The sequence below is a fragment of the Vicugna pacos genome, chromosome 3, assembly GCF_048564905.1.
Source record: "Vicugna pacos chromosome 3, VicPac4, whole genome shotgun sequence".
Lineage (NCBI taxonomy): Eukaryota > Metazoa > Chordata > Mammalia > Artiodactyla > Camelidae > Vicugna > Vicugna pacos.
Genome location: NC_132989.1, coordinates 49669662 through 49693593, shown reverse-complemented (window position 1 = coordinate 49693593; position 23932 = coordinate 49669662).

The window sequence follows — 23932 nt, the reverse complement described above, 5'->3', positions numbered from 1 at the left end:
CTTGCCCTTTATAACATGTAAATAATACAAGTCTTTGCTTTGCAAAAAAGGAGTTTTCTTTATTCTATCGTATTATTTCTAAGTGTTTAAGCACGTATCATTGTATCTACAGATGTTCTTTAACCCAAATTTATAAAAACACTGTTGTGGTTATTTTGTTTGTCTAGCTCATCTTTCTATTGGAAACCGCCCTATCTACTTCACAGATGAGAAAATTGAGGTTAGAGAGGTTAATTTGTCTACCACCAGCTGTTAAGTGATGAACCCAGAGAGCATGACCTCTTAATTGCAATGAAATATTTCTAATACAAGTTTACATATGTTCAGTCCAAAGGAGTAAGCAGACTCAGGTGGGTACAGCAGAAATATAAGGAAAGAATAGATGACTGTCCATTGGCACTATTGCCAGGTCATTTTTATCCTGAAGCACTGAAGAACTAGGCCAATTTTAGATTCGATCAGAAGGCTTCAGTCTGCTTTTAGGGAAATATGCAAGCTGGTTAGGAAGACAAAATTTGAAACTACTTTCTTTATATATCTCAAAATAGAGTCTAATATCCAGTTCATCCCTTCCTGGTTGAAATTCAAACTTTCTTAGTATTCTTAAGCCAAACGTAATGCCCTGTGGCTCCTCTGGGCAGAGGGCTTTTCAGAGACCCCCCATCACTCCAATCTCTAGAGCTGCAGGCAGGCCAGGCTTGGGAGGGCCACCCCTTGGTGCAGATGTGAAATGTGGGTTACCACAATGTTTTGTCAGAATAATGTCTACCCAAGATTGTTCTGTAGGAAAAAAATCTTTGAGGGAAAAGGTTTGAGGAATTTGGAAACTACTGCCTAGAATATTTTCATTTTGGAAAGTGTGATACATAGTAAAAAATTAAAGGCTCTGAGATGTACTTCACAGCTTTGTCCTAAATGAATCTGACAGTAATATTTTTCTGTATGATACCGATTAGCATATTACGCTAAGAAACACTGACCCAGAAATCAATATGAAATTTTAAATCATAAAAATTTTGTCATTTCTTGACATTTATTTCTTAACAAAATCACAGGCTCACAGTCAGATAAGCAAAAGAATTAAATACAAATATGAAGTAACAACATTTTAACATTCTTACTGTTTAGTGCTAAAAGTACTTTTGATTGTATTTGACAATATTTGCATATTCTATTAAAATTCTACTTTGATCAATGCATACCTATATAAATATCTATACTTTTTTTAAAGGTCACATAGTTGTCCTTCTAAGTGCCTAATACACCACTGTTTATCATGATATGTATGTCTGAGAAGTATCCATCTTTTTGGCAAAATAGCCTCAATTCAGAATTCCACGTTTTCCAAGCAGCAAGAACACTGAATACATATAATTAGAACAGTGTGAAAAGCTAAGCCCAATTATACTCCTCAGTGTGAGTTATATGCAGGCCTTCCCAGGTTTCATTTTCATGAGCTCCATTCTGTTCAGCTACTGTATCAAAAGAGGATTAAAACCTAAAAGATACTGAGAGTGAAACAGACCTGTGCTGAGGGAGCTCTCTGAGCACTTCACACTCGAGAATATTTGGCCCTGATAAAAATGATTGTCAGATTTTCTGGAAACCTTGAGCGTGGAAGTGATGGAAACCTGAGTTTACTTCTAATTGGGAAAAAAGGTGAGGTATCAAAGTGGGCTTTTCTATTTGGATTTACTTTAACTTTGGCCAATTAAATTATCCTGTCCTATGCTTGTCAGTCATTGTTTCACATACAAAGAAGGGAGATGTTAAAGATGCTATGAGAATCCTGTAATTTCTAACAGTTATTATAAAGTCAATATATAGATGCATTTTTATTAAATTTTATAAACAGAATTCCGAAACAGCAAATACATCATAATATACTGTGACTAAAATTATGCCATAGCTCCTCATGTTTGTAGGATCAGTTTTAACCCCAAGGGGTACACAAGGGCATGCTAACTGTATTAATAAAATAAAACCTACATTTTCAAATGTTTAAAACTGGAGGAATATTTCTAAAAATAAAGTCACAGGAATAAGTGGCATTACCTCTCTCACTGTGAATATTACCTTCCTTCGAGGACTTTTCATTCGTTTTCTCTGCCATTAACAAGCATACTACCTGGCACCCACGGCTCACTTGTCAACCATTTGTCCCGGAAGTCCACAGAAACTGCTACTTTTAGTAGGAGACATCTGAAACTTGTGGAGGACTTTATTAAAGACAATGAAGGAAAAAAAAAGGCATTAGGCACAAATCATATATCTGTAAAATAGAGGAATCCCAAACTTACCATATCAAGCTTGCTCTCTAGATACTAAGGGCCACCCCAGTTCAACTTAGTTTAGGAATGTTTGATCTGGAGAGGAAGTCTGCAGGTGTGACATGAACTTAGAGTTCTCTTGCCCAGATTCTGTCCAGCTCTGAGCTTACCTTCACACCTAGGACGTTATCCTGACATGTACTCATCAGAGATTACTTCCTAGCTACCTGGGCACCTTCATGATAGTGGAGGACTGTATTTATTCTCCCCAAGTATTTCTGTTCTTCCTGTGAAAGAAGTTCATTTCCCTGCCCTGTGGATGTCAGGTCTGGCCATGTCCAGGTGGCTCTTCCCTGTGAGGATAATGCTTAGCCACTCTGGTCATAGCAATTTTGTCTGTGTGACTTGCTTGGGCCAGTGCAACATGAACAGAAGGGATGTTTGCCACTCCTACGCAGGGCATTTAAGAATGATCAATTCCTTTCATCATTTTTGTTTCAACAATGATGTAGCTAAGAGTATTCTAAAGCTCTTGGTCCCTGACTGAAGAACATGCAGCTGACCAATGATAGTAAGTATGTAACATGAGTGAGAAAACAAAATTATATGTTGTTAAAATCCACTAAAATTTTTAGGGTCATTTGTTAATACAACATGACATCTTTTTTTTTTTCATGTCCAAAAATTTTGCTTTTATAACACTACAGAATGAATAATAAAAAGGATTAATGACCTGTCCAAATAACAACATAACTTATCTTAATCTGACGAATACAATAGTCAAGACCAAGGGGGGCACATTACACTCTGGAGGCTGTTAGCTCAGACTTTTACAATGTATTTTACATTTCCATTATAAGAAGCTTCTGTGCTATCTCTTCTTCATAATATTGGAACAATGATAACAACTGTATTTTATAATATATGAGGTTGGTTAATGGTACATGAGAAAACACTTTTAAAATGCTCTTTACATTCCACAATCTGAGTAAACATTTTAATGGTCATAAGAAAAATTGTAGATCAAAAAATATTCTTTTTTATATGATAACACATTGATTTCACAATTGAATCATTAAAGTTTTGTTTGTATAAGACAAAAATATCCATTGAAGGAACTAGGAGATCATTTTGAGGAATAGCAGCTTAGCAGAACTGTAAAGCCTGCTGGCTGCCCTGAACATCCTGTCCTGGTAAGGCATTCTAGAAGTCATCCTGCTTGAACTGGTCGGTCTGTTGGCAGTGAGGTGAGGCTTCCTGCTGATACATCTGATTGCTCTCTGGTAGCTGATGCAGATGCAAAGGGGAACTGATACAGCGTTTGCTTGCAGTCAAAGCCAGCCTGTGGTTATTGGACATGGCCAGCTCTGACAGCATTTTTAATCTTCTGCACATGATAAGAGAGAGGCACTGGCAGCAGTGAGGAGATAGTGGTTTCACCACAGGGATTGAACCTAAAAGTCAGAAAACTTAGGACAGATGTAATTCAAGTTGCTTTTACTTCCAGCACGAACCTCTATCACCAAAATGATTCAGGCTTATTCTGGCCTTCTAGCATCTTTCACTTCCAATCCCTCTGATGAATTAACGGGCCCTCCTTCAGGATGACCTGTTCTACTCTGAGGACTTCCACACTACTCTTTTTCCAGCCCTGCTCAGTATACTGCACACACGTACACTCCCCGCCCCACACACACCTTTTAAGTCACCCAATTTGTTTTCAGAATAGATTATAAAGAAGATTTTTTTAAAATACTTTTCTCCTTGAACAATAAATATGAATTACAGATACTTCTTTATTCGTGATAGAATTATTTAGATAATAGAACGGAAATGACAGAGGAAATGGTTTGTCCAACATAAGTTGCAATAGCCTTTATGCTTAAATCTTGCAGTTACAATAAAAAATAAAGTGTACATTTGTAAAGCATCTAATGGAAAAGAAACTGAAAAGAAAAAAATATATGTATGTATATGTATTGCTGAATCTCTTTGCTCTACACCTGAAACTAATGTTGTAAGTCAACTACACTTCAGTAAAAATAAAATCTAATATACAAAATCTTATTTAGTCTTCAACATAAGGTAATGCAGATTTCTAATGAATTTATTAATGTTTCATCTATACATATCAACCAAAAAAGTCTTCCAGAAAGGAGTATTGGTGGTCATTGAATATTCCCATTTAGATCAATGGTTAAGATATTGGAGGAAAAATTGAGACTAATGTGGTTTCCGATTCTTACCAGCATGATAACAATACATTGCAGAGTTTGGAAAATTTCAGTATCCCTCACTGGTATTTGTAGGTGGCTCTCTTCAAAATTGCTTCCCGTTTCTGATAAAGGCAAGTATGCATTACAGTAACTCAGGCTTGACAGTAATGCTTTGCTCAGTGTTTATTTATTGATTAAAATTTGTTGATTTCTTTTAAATAAAGCCAAAATATTGGTCTCATTAAAGATTAATGCATTTTACAGAGAAAACCTAGTTTAAAGAATACATTGTATCTGTAATTATTCTAATGTCTGTTATATTAGAAATAAAACCAGTAGCAAACATCACATTATAATCTGTCCCCTTTCAAATTTATAAGCAGATAACATAATTTTATTTTTAACTCATCATTTATTATTTCTTGCATCATCTTAAATATGTTCCTGTTTCTCATAAAATACTTACAAAAATACCTATGAGCCATATATTTTTATTTAGATGTCTAAGGATTATAAGTTATATTAAAATCTTTCAATTTTATACTTAAGGCATACAAATAAAAAAATGCTCTTTTCCTCAATGACCTACTTCAAGAAAAATCTTAAAAATGTAGATAAACATGGGTACTCAATCTTGGACTCTATAGAACTTAAAATATACATAGTTTTCTCAGATCATTAAGCAAAACTAATATTTTCATTGATTACAGAGCAGAGTCCAACACAACATTGATTTAATTGTCCAATAATCTCTAACCAGTCGGTTTCTCCGTTTGGATGGTTCTGTGATGTGTGCGTGTGTGTGTTTCTTTGTGTGCATGTGCAAGCACACACTTACGGACTATACGAACAGATTTCTGGAGAAACTGTTCAGGCAATGCTAGGTTATAACCAGATTTTTATTTATGTTTATTTGTCTTAAGGGGGCAGCAAAGGCACACAAAGCGTCTGATAGTATAACATTCATCTGCTGTGTCCTGGACTAAAATTAAATGTGAGCATTTTTGTGATAAGAGAATTTAAAGACAATGTGGTGATGTTTTGCATTTCAGATCTTTATGAAAACAAAATCCAGTGTTTTAGTAGGATGTATGGCACCTTTTTGGCACATTCATTAAAGATGCACAATTTACCCATTCATGGAAGTATTTGCTAGGTGTCACAGCAGTTTAGTTGGACAGGTACAAGATGGTTTTACTGTTGTGAACTGCAATTGCCTAAGAATGTTTCCACAAACATAACTCATCTGCAGTTTCTTTCTTTAGTCATTACTAAAGCCTAGGGATGTAATATGTTAAAAAGAAGATGCAAATTTCATACCTGATTTCTTAAGAGCTATGAGGTTCTATATAGACAGGTTAATTTCATAGATGACTTCACTACAGCTCAGTTGATCTAACACAATTTGATTTTTGAATAACTTTTGGATTCTACTCAAAGTAATGTCAAATGTGTTCCCAGCACTAGACAACAGTAGTTGTGAAGTAATCCATACCCTTTGAAAACAAGAACTTTATCACTGGGAAATTTTTGAATCCTCTTGACATTACTTGGTAGCTATTTATAGTAACCTATAGCTCTAAACCATGCATTATAATGAAGGCGTATTGAAATGACGACTGTAAACCTTTCCAATTAACTCAGATGCAGTTCTTAGAAATGTATAAAATTGATGCAAATTCCCTTGAGAATGTATATTTGTATAATACACGTGTATGTGTAAATCTGTATATATATGTACACAGTAATGAGGAAAATCTTAAGCATCATACCAGTACTTCAGTCAGATAATACATTTATGTTTCTGTGTAGTTCGAGCAAGCCTAGTGATCTGGCTTCTAAACTTTCAGCAGATTAGAAGCAATGAATTAAAAGTTGTAGTCAGGCACTCAAGGAAATGTGACATGATGTAATGTGTACTCTGCGTAGAGTATGTGTGGAGTCAAAGAAACTCTGAAAAATCACAGTAAAGACTTGAACACATTCTTGACCAGAAAGTCTATCTACGAATAGTTTTAGAAAGGTAAACAATCATTGACTAAAGCACAGTGAGCATCTTACAGTCTTTATAGTAATTGAAATTAAAGATGATGTCATCTTCTAGAAAAGCTTAGATTATCTTAAAATAATTGCTTAATAAAGAAAGAAATAAATATCCAGACACTATGTTTAATAGTTCAAAGTTGTAAATGACCTAAATTTTTATTAAGAGACAAAGTAAAATAATGTTTGGAATATTCATATGTTAGTATATTATATACCCATTAGTAATAAATTATGTTATTTTTCAATAATTTGTTAAAATAAACATTAGTGTATGTTAAGTTAGAAATACAGAATATGTTCAGTATGATACATCTTTTGGTAAAATATATTTTTCTTTATCAACTGACTAGAATAAAATATTTTATTTTGTTGGTTATAGAAATATCTTGCCTGAGAATATACACAGATGCTTTAAAGAACATAGCTTGAGCTGCAGTTTGACAAAATAGTGTTAGTTTTAAAAACAGAACTTAAGAATCATTGATACATTTTGACTTACCAGATACATGTTGCTTTTTCATTCTTTTACATATTCAACAAACATCTGTTGAACACCCCCTACATACTATGGTGTTATATAGGTCATGGGGATATGCTCCTGAGAAACACAACCCTCTAAGAGCTTATAAATGTTGATACAGGTAAAGATGCCAACATATCAGTACATCGGTGATAACATACCTCACAACAGGGGTCACGAGAAGCAGTAGAATCATGTAGAAGGAGCAAGGAGAACACACAGATCATGAGAAAATAGCTTCCCAGATCTATTTCCAGTTGAGAAGATGAAAAAGATACGTAGGAGTTAATGATAGAAAGAAGCAGGACAAGAGGGCAGTACTTGTGAGAGTCCACGGAGGGAGGGCATGGTGTGAATGGAGAACAGGAAAAGGCTTGTATCTCTTGGTCAAAAAGACTAGGGAGGGGGTAAGAGAAGCTGGACAAGAGGGCCCTGTAACCATTCATAATACCTTTGGATTTTATCTGAAGGCAAGTTTGTGATCATAAATCTTTAACCAGTCCAGTGGCTTGATTGGATTTGAAATTCAGGTTGGTCATTCTTACTGTAGGATGTAAAATAAGTGGAAAGGAGACACAGGTGGAAGGAGGAGACTTGTATGGCAGTAATTTAGGTCAGGGATTATGGGTGTCTAGATTAGGGTTGTCACAGTGCAGGAATTTGAAACTGTAATGGGCCCACATGTAATGAAGGAATTGAGACACTGAGTCATCCTTGGGTGAACTGACTAAACTGAGTTTCATTACCTGTAAAGTTGGGAACAGACTCTGGGATTCAGCGACCCCACTCTGTCAGATGCTAGCTGTAGAGCCTCCTAGGTTTCTTTCCTTCTTTACTTTTAAAAATCCAATACTGACTCTTTTTAATGCTTCAGAGCAGAGGTTAAGTCAGGGATTCTTTTTTCTAGCTTATGTTACCTTCACAGGGTGATTCAGTGAAGCCAGCTGGTCCGATGCAGGCCTCTTTGGACTCCTTCACCTGCTAATAACAGAGAGCCAGCTGCAGAATTCTCAGCTGAACACATAGATTGAATTCACTCAAAAGGTGTCACTGATCACGTGTATGTGCTGTTGCAAGTTATCCTTTCTTCATCTTGAGATGGTGGATAGTCTTTTTCAATTGGCTTCATATAGATGGAAGCAACCTATCCTGAAGATCTGGGGAAGGGCATACACAGTATTAGCACTTCCTGAGTTTCAGTTTTAAGATTTGTAAACGTACTGACTCTAGACTAACTACTTTATAGAAACATGGTGGCTGGATAGAGTCATACCTTCCAAATATTGCAGTAGTTCCATTAAATTGGCTTAGTTGCTTATTTGCAGTCTGTATATATTTGATGCAGTAGATCATTTAGTTGGAAATGAATTGCTTCATTCTATTATTGCTGTGACGTGAAATCTTTTTTTTGTGTATGAGAAATATCTGATCTTTTAAATCTGTATTGAGAATGGGTTCTTAAAATTCAAAGAAACATTCTATTTTCTACAAAGTAAAAAAGTAGGAAAAATAGGAATGAAGAATTCTTGGTAAAGACAAAAAATTGATAAATAGATCAATTTTTAAATGTGCTTTTCAGTTACCATCAACAGAGTAAATAGTTTCTTATATGTTTGTATTCAGCAGTATATAAACATTGCCTCTCAGCTTTTACTGTACATAACTGGTGGCAATTGGATAATAACAGAGTGTTACTTCATTTGTTAATCATCCAACAAAGAGAATGTGACTTAGTGATCAATGGCAATTACATTAGAATTGCAACATATGGTAAATTGAATCTTTTTGTACAGTGGCATTTAGTTGTATAAGACCATGTACCAAATTAATGGGAACATCAGGTAAATTTAACATCTTTACTGCTTTAATTGAGCCTAAAGTAGATAATTATGTTATCTATAAAGTCAATTTGTCCTTTTTCCATTATTTATGACATGCAGTTGTACACAAGGCATACACCAATCACAATGCAATTGCAACATATATGGTTGGAGCCTGCTCCAAATGCAGTACAAAACACGAAAAAGGAATAAACTGGAAGTTGCCATGTGGCACATTTTTGTAATGCACTGAAAACTTGTCCTATTATTTCAACTTCAGTTGTCATATGGGTAAAGTAAATATATAGCATTATATTAATCTTTTAAAATTTCTAATAACTAGAGGATAAAGTGAAGAGTTTTTCTTTTGGATTGTTTTATTTTACAGTCATCCAGACTCTTCTGGTTCCTCAGTATCCCTAAGTCTTTCTCGGTAAACTCTAAGCTTTTGCATAATTAACAGTTGCTGAAGGTTTTTGATGCTCCCTTGGAAGGAGAGGCAGTCTTTTCAACTGTTGTTTCATCAGCAGTTGTCAATTCTGGCAGCACATTTGAATTAGCTTTGGAGATAAAAACAAGTAACAATTTCCAGACTCTACCCCTGTAAATTCTGATTTCTTTGGTCTGGGAATAGGTCAGGGCAGAGGTGTTTTTATAATCTCCCTAAGTGATTCTGATACATGGTGCGAGATGGTAACCATAACTCTAAATACAGGTCCTACTACAACAGGAAAAGATTAAAAGTCGAATTTATGTTGTTGTGTATGACCATGTTGACAGTTAAATTAGAGCTTACTGGGGAAAAAAAAGGCGTAAGGTTTGCTGACATTTGGAAACACAGTTTCAAATTGAGCAAGATGAGCAGTTAGCAAAATACTGTTGAATAACATTATTATTTGAAGTCCTGTAAATATAAAAGTTTTGACAAAGTTTCAGTTTTACAACTGAAAAACGAAATAAAACAAAAGGATGACATTTAGATCACTAAAGAGGCAGTTAAGGCAAGGAAGTGAATAAAAATCATCTCCATTCTAGTAGTTGGTACATATTCTAGTATGTATTCAGATGCCTAAGAGAAACATTCTCTGCTTGGAATTGAGAAATAATACTGACGTTCACTCTGAGTACTTTTTTTGGTGGGCATGTTTCACAGATTTTTTTTTTTTTTTACTTCTTAGAGCAATGAGAAGTACTGTTATTATTTCAGTTCTGCAGAGCATATTGGAAACTGAAGCACAGAGAGGTTTAATGATGTGGATAGGTTTGTGAAGCTAGTGAGGGTCAGCAAGTCCATCTAGCCCAGTTTGACTCTAGAGCCCACATTCCAGATCCCTACAGCAGCCTCTGTATTATATGATGAGTGATCTAGGTAAGTTGCACTGTGATCAAATAACCAAGGTCTGGATCTGACATGAAGCAGAAGGAACTGACTCCCCTGTCTATCTTACAAATCTGCCTCTTCTTTCCTATCTTTGTTTTGCAGTGATCCTATCTCTAACCCAGAGATAGAGAGCCTCCCTGACTGCCTGCCCTTGCAGAAGTCTGTGGTGGTCGCTGGAAGGAACAGAGATATGATCAAAAGATAGCCGTTGAAAAACCAATAGCCTTTTGTTTCTATCCTTGTGGAAAATATAAAATATTCTTTGATATTTGCCTACTTAGATGATAATATATTTTCCTATGAGAATTCTTTATATTACAAGAATTCAGAATCATGGTAAAATTAATACTCAGTGTCCATAGTTGTACTTATGAAGGGTAAAATAACAGTGACAAGAAAACAAAAATTTTAGTATATTTTTAAAAGTTTTTATCCTTTAGTTTCTGTATGCAAAAAATGAGAAATTTAATCTCTTGATTCCAGCCGTTTGAAATTAGGAACAGAGGTCAAAGTCAAACATATGCAGGCCAAATTAATTAATTATTTAAAATAATTAATAAGATTAATAAACCTAAGAATATAGAAAATACTTGTATGCTAGAGTTTATAGCAAAAAGTTATAAATAGTAAAATTAGTCATAAAAAAGGAAACTTGGTAGAGGCATTCTTTCTATTTGTGTATGGGTGTGTTTGTGTGTGTTTAAGGCAATAGAAGGAGTGTGGACTTAGATAACCAGGGAAGTTGAGTGTTGACAAAGACATCTAGTCTGAGTGTTACATAGGTCTGAAATAAGTTGAACTTAAAAGATGGATGGGCAGAAACACTAAGAAGATATTTTCACCTGTGACCCAAATGAAACAGAGAGGAGAGACATGGAAAGAACAAAGAGACAGAAACAGAGAGAGAGAGAGAAATGAATCAGAGTCTGCTTGTGTGGCTAAGTTCCTAAGGAGCTGTTGAAGAAGACAATGCAGGAATAACTAGAAGAGACAAACAGGTGAGCCTGTACTTCTAGGACTGGAGAAAGTATCAGTGAAGTCCTAATTGCTGTCAGTTCTCCTAACTTGCACAGAAGGATTAGAAGAACCCATGGGAAAAAGCAAGAGAGTGCTTTCATTGAACTTTGAGATTCTTGGATGAAAGATGTAATAACTTTGAATGGAAGAGTTTGAGTTTCTCAGGATATCAGATGGTGTTATAATCAAGAAAAGTTATTTAAAGCAGATGTATATGCTTCAGAGAGGATATCAGATTCAGTTCCTAAGGCTGCAGTAAATAAAAACAGGCTGAATTTGTTTACTTTTCTTCTGGATTTTTGAAGTACATTTTTTCATTTTGCACATAAATAGCACTTCAAAACAGCACATTCATTTGAAGTGCTATTTTTCATTTACAAAACTTTTGCTTTTTTATCTCTAAGCTCTTTACCACATTATAGCAAAAAAAGATTATATATTTATACTGAAAAGTAAATTTCCTAAGTCCTTATAAAATTGGGTCCCTTTTTAAAATATTTGTGAAATCAATCACTATAATATGTTCATGAAAAAGTTAGAAACAACAGTATTTATTAAAACAGAACTGCTTTACTTTTTTTAAAAATCAAGTCCCTGTAACATCACCTTGCAGATTTAATTCATAGATAAAAAATTCTATTCAAAAGTTTAAATAAAGTTAAATGGTACACTAAAATTCTTTATAAAGTACACTAAAATTCTGCGATTAAAATCATAAGATAATATCCGATGACAGCAAAGAATATTCATGATAGATTTTATATATAATTGTAAGTTAAAAAGAGCAATTTTCTTTAAAAAGAAAGTATACATTATATATAATGATGAGAAAGACCTCAAAAACTATACCATAGTGTTAATGTTTCTGGATGGTGAAATTCGAATTTTATGAGTTATTTTTACCTCTTTTTATGAATCAGTAATTTCTGAATTATGTATAATCAATGTTTAATATGATAAAAAAAGTTTAGTTTTAAAATGACATCAGATTAATGATGAAATTCCCTTTGGGAAAGGAATATGAGGTTACTTATAGGTATAAAGAACTTTGTAAAAGATGTAGGTTTGTGTGTTTATCTCCTTTGAGGATTAAATTACCACATTACTCAAACTTCATATGTTTGTAAATGACTACATAAAAATATATAAAATATGCTGTTAAAAGCAGAAATATTTTTTTAATAGTCACACTTTAATCTCTTCTCTGTGATTTTCCTGCCAGGATGATGAAAGCGGATCACTGTCCTTGGTACATGCACAATAAAGCATGTTCCAGGCTAGAGAGACAGATTTCAAGCTCCCTCTGACCAGTAGTTATCTTAAATGTGAGTTGCATTATTCTTAGCTCCAGAAATCCTTTGATCTTTTTCATGATGGGATGAGAAGGAAGCTAACAATGTTTCCATTCAAGAACTTTTTGGAAAAAGTACCTTGACTAATATTTTCCCTTTTCATTTACCTGCAGAAGTCTATACCTAAAAGTATTTTGTTAAGTAGAAATCTTTTGAAAAATATTTAACCTTTATTTATCACAAAGTGAAAAGTTCAAAAGGAATTAAATATTTATTTTTCTTTACTGAGGAAAGTAAAAATCAGCAGTTTAAAAAAATCAGTTTATTGGAATGGAAGCTTTACAGTAATTGTAAATAAATCCTGCCTTTTAAAAAATGATCACAAAAACAATAAAAAGAAATAAAAGGGTTGCAAAACATGAAACTTTGATGTTTTCTGGCAATGTCTATGGAGCATTAAAAAATAAAAACAGTGATTTTAGGCAACCTCATCTACCCAGTGGAGAGTCAACTAAGTTTAAAAAAAATTGGTACAAAATATCACCAAGTTAGTCAAAACAGTCAATCTTCTAGCCCCATGAGGAAACAACCTAAGTGTGCCTATTTAAAGATCAAATGTAGGCTAAGACAGTTTGGAACTTTGATCTTCACATGACTGTGGAGTTTTAAGTAGCACTAGCGGGCCCAGTTTTTTCATCTCCACTTTACTTGTCCCCCCAACCTGTGTTATCTGTTGAACTGCAAGCGCAGGGATGCATGGTTGGAAAGAGGACAGCAATTATGTGGGAAGCCTGGGGCAAGGACAGCTCTGGGGGAAACACATGTTTTACTTTATGTACAAGTGGTTTTCCAACAGAAAGATGGATATTTTAAAATGCTTGTGCTCAGTTGAAGAACATTCAAAATACAAATTTTCATTATTCAAATAATTATTGGATGCATCAAATGATGAATTCCATAAGAGATCATTAACCGGTATGTTCAGGATTATGTTTGTTCTGCATAGTAGATAGTCATGGCTATCTTAGATACCTAGATAGCAATCATAAAGTGTTTTTCAGCACATGATACATACAAGTTAGCTCTTTAAATGACTGTTATTCCCCAGAATGTAAATAAAACAATAACTTCATAAATTCTGTTCTGCCAGCAAGATAGGGAACCTCTCTGCTCAGACATTTTGTTAGGTGCTTCTTCATGCACTGAGACGCACTGCTGTTCACAGCGTGGTGGGTCACTCTCACTTGGCTCCCCACAGGGCATTATGGTGCAGTGCGGATAGAACAGTATAGTATAAATAAATATAGCAGTCCTTTTAGAACAATCTTGAAATCTGTGTGACCTCAGTTTATACTCTCTTATCAGTAATGATCTACTCTATTTATATATGTTACTGTTAAACCTTTCATTTTTTGTCAGATCCATTTTATATTTCCTTCTATTTCCTGTCAATGTGATTTTCAGACTAAAACAGGTAAAACTAGTGAGGGGAATATGGAAATGCTGCCTAAGACAAGTGAGCAAGTTTTTAAGTTAGCTTTTAACTGCTTCAAATAAATATTAGATAAATCCCATCTTGTTTTTATGATGCAGTCTTAGAGGAAGCTGATAAATCACCCAGTCAAATTTACTAAGTCCTGGAAAAGTAAGGAAGATAAATAAATTCAGGAGAGGAAAAAACTGATACACTGTCTATTTATTTAAATGTAGACCGTTTTCTTGGCCCAGATGCTAGAAAGTATTTGGAGATGTGTTAATTTTGGAACATTTAAAACAAAAAGAATCACTGTTCAGTGGGAGCCATCATGGATTCAGTATGAATAGATTTTTCAGGCTTTCTTCATCAAAAACATATTCAAAATTTAATAACTCATTTGGAAAAGGTTTCCATAATCCTCTTGTGATTAAGGTGCAAAAATGAGTTGAATGACATTCATAATAATTTGAAGTAGTTTACTAGTGATCTGATAATTAGTTTCATTTCACTCTAAAGGTGAGTTTTGAGGGAAACTTATCTTCTGGCTATGTATATAATTTGATCTATTCAAAATTGCCTTAATTGTTTAGGGAGAAAAAGGTAGATTTCATATCATTGAATTTGCACAGGATAAAAAAATGAATTTTAGTTGATAATAATTTGGATGATGGGACCAGAATCAAAGGAATTTGATCAGCTGAAGTTATATGCTTTTTGTCTCTGAAGATGGATTTTAATTGAGATGAGTGTAAAACCCTATGCTCTAACAACCAAGCAAATCAAAACAAATCAAACAGGTAAAAGACAGGTGATTATGGATTACAGCAGATGTGCAGAAGTCTGTGATATATCTGCCAAATTTTTTTTTGAAACACTTAGTACTCAGCCAAATAAAGCTGGGCCAAGTTGTGGTCGGTTCAAATATGACTCCATGTTGAAAAGAAACATGATTCAAATCTAACAGAAAAAAATTACAGTGCAACTCATGCCATCACTGAGTCTCTCAGAGATGTTTTACACACCTCCAAAATCACTGATTATAGCAACTCCATTTTAAATACATCTTTTCTATTCTCCCTCACAGTTCACTCTTCTGTCTAATACATCATTATTCAAATCTTGACTTTCTCCATGAGAATCTCTTTCACCTCTTTTATGTGTTAACTTGAAGATGAGACACCACATGAGAGGATATTTTCTAACAAATATCTGAACCCAGTCCTAGTCCCATCTACCCTAAAAAAAAAAAAAGGGCAAACAAGTTGCCATTATCTATTTATTTATGGCATTTACCATTAATAAAGTATTTTTCATCTATGCACTCTAGAATATGACCTCCATAAATAATTGTTAAAAGAATGCTGGTTAAGTCATCTGCTCTCAAATCCTCATATGCATTCTTTGAGAAGTTCTTTTCCACTGTAGTGTATGACATAAGTTTCAGTAAAGACTAAACTACTCATCAGGATTCTTTTTTCCATATGTCCACTCTGATGTAGTTGGCCCTCCAAGTCATAGCCTCTTACAAATGGGAGAGAAGAGAATTTCATGGAAAGAAATAGTTTTACTTCCTTTACTTTCCCAATAATATCACCACCTCCCTCCTTCGCTTCTTAAATTTCCTAGAAACCTTCTTTTTTTAATCCAAAATTCAATTTTTCTATTGATGCTTTCTTGAAAGAGTCCCCTTGGGTTTACATTTAAACAAGAAGAGGATTTTAGAACCAACAGAGTGCAGTATATTAGGGAATTTGTTAAATTTTATGCATTTTGTATCATTCAAAACTTACTTGAGAATTGTTCTGAGTTCAGGGTACCATATTGAAAGAGTGACTCTAATGATTAGTTTTGTAATTCTGATGTAAATAGTAACAATTTATTAGGCAGGAGAGGCCCTTAAGACCATTTCTGAATATTCCTTGAGTATAGATCTTTAAAATTTAATTAATGAATCAAATAGGTTCATGAATTATGAAATAAATATTGATTTAAGATAGACCTGGAATTTTTCATATTCATGTAGGAATTTCCCCTCCTTTATCATAAAGTGGTAAGGCTTTAGAATATTAAATTCAAAATACTTCAGGTATATGTCCTTTTAATTACATATCATATTTATACATGGTTCAAGAGGTATTTGACAAAAGCTAAGAGCAGACTTGGGAGCCAGCTTCACAGAGAATGAGAACCTGGAGTATTATCTCCCCATATTATGTCTCCTTTTTCTTCCTATTAGATTGCATAAGGTTTTCTCTTATTGGATTAGGTTTCTCCACTGCTCAGCGTACATAGATGCACAGAAGTTGGGCAGTCACTTCTCATTTCATGTATTATAGATGTAACAACACTGGGAAACTAATCAATGGTCTTGCAATTCCAAATTTCAGAGAAGAAACCAACTAGTTGACTTAGGTTTAACTAATTATTGTGAGGAATACAGAGAATTGCTGAATAAATAAGGCTATCAACTCATGGGTCTATTTTGAACCAGGGTAGGTACTCCAAATACTCCTATACCCTAGACTCTCAGCTTCTAAGACACAGTGATGCTAATGTCTTAATTGCATTATCTTTAAAGTAGTATCTTAAAAGAAATTTCATTATATGTTTCATTTCTGATATGTCCCTAAGAAATGAAGAAATCTGTTCTTAGATGACAACATTGATAATAGTGTGAAAATCAAGAGAAATGGTGAAGATCAAATATACCAGAAAAATCTCTTCACCTATCCTAATCCTAATGCCTGCCTCTCTAGGGGCAAGAAAGTACAAACACAGCAATAGGGTCCTCAAGCTTCAATGCCAAGGTATGATATCAGTTCATAAAAGCTGCCTTCTCCACCTTATACTCTAGGGTATATTTTATTCAGTAATGCACTAGGCAGTAATGATGAGTTAACATGGTTACATGAAATATAGCAATGGAGAAAGTGATAGATTTGTTGCGGTGCTCCAGATGTATGTGAACTTTTGGAAATGATTCACTTCTTATCCAGAACTCACGTCCTTGTATGTTGATCTCAGTTTCTGTTCTTTGCTCAGCTAATCTAAAAAACCACCCTCGTTAAACTGTCTCTTATGTAGTACAACCAACTACATAGTAAGACTGAGATTTTATTTTCTGGTGGCTGTGAGGGTCACATGAATGGCAAAATTAATTTGATTATATAAAATAAGTATAACTGCTGTTTTAGTAAATGAGTTTAGTAAACAAGTTGGACTCAGTGGGATGCAAACTGAGCTAGTGCTCTTGGTGTGTTCTTCTAGGCTCGCCGATGTCTCAGGCAACTCCTTGGGTTTTCTCAGTCATTCTCATGTATTATATAAACCACCAGCAATGTCCTTCATTTTTCAAAGTCCTCTGGACACATGCAGCAGTATGTTGGAATCAGCTCATACTGGATCTGAGCAGGTGGTAAACTATTTAGGAATTTTGTAAGCCTATTGTTGAACTGTTGGTCTCCTGAAATTTTTTATGGTGGGTATATTTATGTCACTAATATTAGCAAGCACTACATATCAGGGCCTATTTATTTATTTATCTTCCAGAGGGCTGGTTTACCATAAGCACAAAAGTACATGGAAAACTTCCAAAAGCTAACTTCAAACAGCTTAACTGATTTTAAGAAGAGACAGTGACGCCCCTGAGGGAGATGCACAAGACACTGATCACTTCCTTAGAGGAGTGCACTATCTTCAATCTCTGTCTTTTCCAATGAAGTCTTTTTTTTCCTTTCCTTCTGTTTCCCTTCTATTCTCTTTTTCCTTCCTTCCTACTTTCCTTCCTTCCTTCTTTCTTTCATTTAATTTTTTAAGTTTATTTGGGTATCTTCAGTGGTATTAGATGGACTAATCTTACTGAGATAAAATTTTTATCACTTTTTCCAAAGTCTTTAGGGTTTGTCTCTAGAATTAGGTACTTCTTTGGCAACAAATTAGTCCTCTGCCCTTAAGATGATAGAAAGTGTCACATTTAAAATCCTTAGATATAAGAAGCATTGAGACTACTTATATTCTAGTTGTTTACATTTTGTATATACCATGTACTTAACACAGCAATCTAGACTACATGGGATTCCCAGATTACCAAATTTACCTCTACACCCTGACTTCAGATATCCTAATAAAGTATCTTAACTATCTTGAGCCCCTACTTTGTGCCACAAGAATTCTAAATCTTCTCCATTTTCCTAAAATTTTTCGTTGTTCTATAACGCCATACATCAGAGAAAACAGGCGCTATAAGGCAGCAATTTCCTTCCCCATCGTTGCTCCGACCCTCAATTCATGTCAACATCTACATGTATCTTCTCTTCCAACATTCCTTTTAGGGTTGAGAAAGAATATGTTTTCTTACCTAAAGCCAATTCTTCTGTTTCTATTCTCATAGGTCCTTCTGATGTAATCTAAACTATTGCGAATTTTGTAGAGAATGGGCCCCTCTATCTCTTCCCATATTAAGGATGTTTTTTTTTTTTCATTTTATTCTGTAACCACATTGGCTTTCTCCAAATGGACCATAATGCTATATTTCATCAATAATGTTATTTTTCCAGGTGTACATTTTTTCACATTCTGATATCAGCATACATTTTACAATAAGGGCATATCACAATTAAATTATGACATTTTATCTTTCTTAATGTTTTATAAAACTGTGGTACATCTTAAAATCTAAGACACTATAGAACTGATGAAAACGTTATTTCTGGCAAAAGCCTTGCTCATGTTCCTTTCTCCTTATTATCATTTCTTACTTAGTTCTTATTTATCCTGCATGATTCAGCTTAATTATATTTCTCCCAAGTATCTCAAATACCTAGATAATAACTATGACTTAAATTAAACTAATTAACTTAAATATGCAAAGTTGATTGTAACATATAAATAAATGCATGGCATGCTGGAGAGAACCAAGAAGCACAAAGCAAGGAAACTGGATTTGGTCTGGACTACAAGACTTGCCAAATGTGCAAACTTTAATGAGTCCCATCACCTTGGGGAAGCTAGCTAATTCAACCTTTTCATTTTTTAAAGGGCAAGAAAGAGTAGGTGGCTCACCAAGGATAATTAGCTACTTTGTGATTACGAACAGAACCTTAGATAAGAGATGGGCAAACTTTTCCTGTGAAGGACCAGATAATAAATATTTTTAGGCTTTGTGGGTCATTCTGTCTCTCTTGGATTTACTCAACAAATGAGAAGAATCTGCAGAATTAAAGCAATCAATAGCATTGTGTAAATAAATGAGCCTGACTCTATTCCTATGACACTTTCTTTACCAAAATTAGTGGCGTGTTGAATTTGGGCCACAGAATGTTGTTTGCCAATCCTTACTGACAGCATAAGACAGAGAGCCAGTATCTCTTCTGTTGTGCAGACAATACCATGTTTTATAGATGACAGTAAAGATGTATAGTAACTAAAAGGAAAGAAAGGAGAAAAGTAAGACAAGAAAATGTAACGTGTGTGGTTCTGTACTGGCGTCTTGTGTGGTCATCCTACAATACATACAAATTAAGTGAATTTTCAACTTGAATTTCCTGAGTTTATTTTTTAATATTAGAATTTTATATATAAATTCACAATCTTATATAAGTCAGTGATAAAAAGGGACTAGTGTTTAGTACTTTAATACCTTGCATACTGAAACTTTCTGAAATGAATAGAACTTCCTCTGATTTTAAGAGGAAAAAAATGTTCCAAACATTTCAAAGAGAAGAAAGCCAAGCAAAATAAATGAAAAGAAAAAAACGTGCTTCAAAGATTGGTAGATTTGTTTCATAGGGAAAAACTAAGATAGATTCTTATTTACAGAGGCTAGCGTTTACCCATCAGCTTCCCTCAGGGTGATTTCTCCTCTTTCTTTCCGCAGGTCTGATGAATGGGCCAGATAGGATTAAGTTATTCTAACTGAGTAACAGTCACAATAACGGAATCAAGAGCTGTTCCATTGGCTAGGAAGATAGGAAATATAATGACAACACTTAGTTATCTTCTTTCATAAACAGATTCTGGAAAATGAGCCCTAGGCCTTGACCCACTTGAGATGTAAACTGACAGAATAAAGTTAAGCCAGTGAAAACTCATCACTGAAGTTTTTGTGCATGCATAACTGACAAAAAAGGGATAAAGTATAAGACGTAATCTCGGAGAATGTGAGGCACCTGAGCTGCACACAGCACAGCCGTTGCTTCACAGAAAATAAATACAGATCCCACTTGCTAGACTGGTGTTGACATTCTACGTTATAGGTTGTGTCAAAGACAATCTACGGGGGAGGCTGTCTACCTGCAGAAGGTCATGGAGTTAAACTGTCCACCATGCTGACTCGGCACAGTGGCATTTATCACAGTGCACAGGTTTCTTCTACAGCAAACAGAACCTTCTCAGGCGTGAGAAGAAACCTGGCATTTTCTGCTACCTGCGGGCTTCTGCTTTTTGAAGCCAGGAAGGGCATCTGTAAAAGTTGGCTGCCTGCATGGCAGACCATGCAAAATGCCAGAGAGAGTGATTTATGTCCCATTCGCTGAGACTAAAGAGGAAATAGAACCAGGTCTTAGTAATGGAAGGTCAGGACAGTGAAACATTTTTATTATAATATTTTCCAAAAAAAACCTGGGGCAAAAGACACGCAGTTATTTCTACGATTTACAAATTTCCATTTCATGTGGCACTTGTGCCTCTAAGTCCTAAATTGTGCCAGCTATTAAATGTAATACTCCTATCTTTGTTTAAAACATTTATCTCAAGATTATCATTTGTTTCTCAAAGGTAAAGGTAGGATGCATTTCTTTAACCTATTCCTATTTTGTTAAGTAAAATTGTTAATTGCATAAAATATTTTTAATCAGGTGACTAGTATACAGTCACACATGAACTATAATGCATATAGTATAGATAATCACTGAAATTAAAAAATAAAAAGTTTTAAAGGTGGATAGAAAAATGAACATCATTTAAGAGTTAAATCCCTTCTTTTTTATTTACACAAGTGTGAACTTGTACCTAGGAAGTTAGACTAATTACTGAAATTTCCCAGGAAGGAAATTAAAAGCAAATGATAGAAATGATTAACTTTTTTCGTGTTGCTTCTAATTTTTATAGTATTTACTAACATGGAAATTGGAAATAGACAGTGAATGGCTAATAATGAGTCTATTTTTATCTCGTTTGAGTTTGAAGGATAATCCAGTTTCTTTATTCATCCATGTGCTGTGGAATTATTTCTTGACACCTACTTTCAATGGCGCTGTGCTAGGCCCTATAAAAGATAGAGATGAGCAGGACCCAGACTGTGTCCTTTTAAGAAAAAATGAAGGTTTGGTAATTCTTTCAAAAGCCACCCATCAAATGTAGTCATTTGACTAATGTATGTGTTTACCATTATCCTATTTTTGCAGTTTCTAAACACATTTACAAGAGAAAAAGATGAAGGGAGATTCTGTCACTGTGGCATACAGTCTAATGGAAAAGAGAACACGTGTATAATCATACGCATGAATGCATTGTAATTCTTAAGTGAATGATCTTCTCTAGCTGGAATAACAGAGGAAAAATAAAACAGTGATGCCTAAATATCTTCACTGATTCAAGTAAACACAGTTTGTTTTTTTTGGCCTTGAATAGGTGGAATAGAAACAACAGAATTGTCATGATTTGATCTAACGATAAACAGAATGATCAGAATCTAATTTCATTTCAGTTTAGGAATAACACCCATTTAAAATCATTAAATGAAAACAGGAGGGTTTTTTTACATTAAATCTTTTCTATTTTTAAGCTTGTTGTGTATCTCTTTACTTTAGTAAAGTACGTCTAACACATATACTTTTGCCAGCTTCTTTTTTTCCCAGAAAAATACGCAAAGGAAACAAATACTGAAGTGAAAACAACAACAAAATAGCTCGCATGTATTTTACTATTGCAGTGTAGTTTATCTTATTTGACAATAATTTTGTATTTAAATTTCAGCAACCAGAACTACAAAAGCAAGCAAACACAGCCACCAGATTCTTTCAAACTATCCTGCAAACAGAATACTTTTATAGCTGTTAGGTATTAGATGTTTTTTATTCTAGACCCAGAAATTCTATTGTTTCTCGCTCAAAAATTTTTGAGATGGTTCTACATTCATAGGAAATGACTGAATATTATTAAGTTATTCAATGAAGAAAGTATTTTTAATATAATGGTGGGAACAGTGCATGATTTTTTCTTTCTAGGCTTATGTCTGAGCTGAGAGGATTGGTTTATCTCTGAAGTTTCATCCAGTTATAACATTATGCATTTTAGGATTTATTCCACTAGCTTCTTTGGCTATTGCTCTGTGTTTTCCTGCAATCCACCCACATTTACCCAAACTGAAGTTGTACCTCAGAACTGAAAACATTTCCATTGTTAATAACTACAGCAGAACCCCCATATATTTCTGGCAGAACTCTAAGGAAAAAAAAACCTGTTCTTATGACACCTTGCTCTCCACTAGGCTGTGTGCTGAGTGTCATCGTGTAACTTCAAAATGATAATTATTTGAATGTTCAGTGTTTATAGTTATTCAATGTCTCTTCATCTTTAAATCCTCAAAATTTTATTCTTAAGTGTATGGTCTACGGTGCCTAGCAGGAGGGAAATTTTTGAAGTGTGACAAGAAAAGATTAGAGAAATATTGCCCTTAATTGTAGAAAAACAATAAAATTATAACAATACTTGAGTATTGTAGCAGGGATTTCTTCTTCCTATAGTAAATACTTTATTAATACCAATGAGAAAACATTGAATTATTCAAGAAAAGAAAACAATTATTTTATGTTTATTTTTCATGTAATCTCATTCTTCAAGTGCAAATTCCTTAAAGATTCCCATACAAAACTATTGGTCAACTCTTGGAAATACTTCTATTTCAATGGAAAGCCATCTAATACCATGTTAAGTATTAAAGTCAAGTCTCATTTTATTCCTTATACCCATGGCCACAACTTCTCACTTAATTATGTATATAAACTGATTAAATGATTTATGCTGTGTAATCCTTTTTGCATGTAAATGACTACATATGCCTTTCTCTATTTGTTTCCTCCACCACTGGTAAGAGTACCTTACCCTTTTAGTATGCAGCAGGTGGGGCAATTAAAATGAATTAATGTGATGTCTGAATTATCATTTTATCTTGATGGAAGCATGGCTGCTTCTATCCTATTAGTTAAATGTCATTTTTTCTTAATAATAACTACTTCCGTGTAAAGTGCGTATATTTCAGTAGGCTGTTTTAAGATGGGATTTCAATATTGCTTAGTGGAATAAATTTAAACTTTGACCCCAAAACCAAAATTTCAGGAAGTATTCATCATATTTTTGAAATTAGATATTGGAAGAGTACCAGGAAAGGAAATAATTTGTCATGTCTTCTTTAGTCATGTGGGTAGCTTCTCTCAGAAACACCAGAATATCTTTATTTTGTGGCATTGAACAAGGAATTCAACTTGACAGATATTTTAGATAAATAGACAATAATTTGAATGTCAGACTTAATCGTTTACTTATTAGTTATGTAATCTTGAGTCTGTTACTTTTGCTCTCTGCATCTCCGTGTTTTACTTACAATGTAGGGGTAACGAAGACCACTTGTTGCAGCTCTTTGAAGTTGCTGCAAGACAATGTAGGTTAAGTACCTATAGCTCCTGATGCAATCAGTAAATGTAGCCGTCCTCTCTGCACATGATTAAAATACAAAGGTTTCTTGTAAGGCAAGATAGAGAGCCTAAAATGACCCTGATGAATCTAGTGCTATTCCCGTGTAGTCTCTGGCCAATTCATTATTTTAATAATAAAGCTTATACAAATATAACCGATTTTGAGCAGTTTCAGTATAGTGCGCAGTTAAACACAAACAC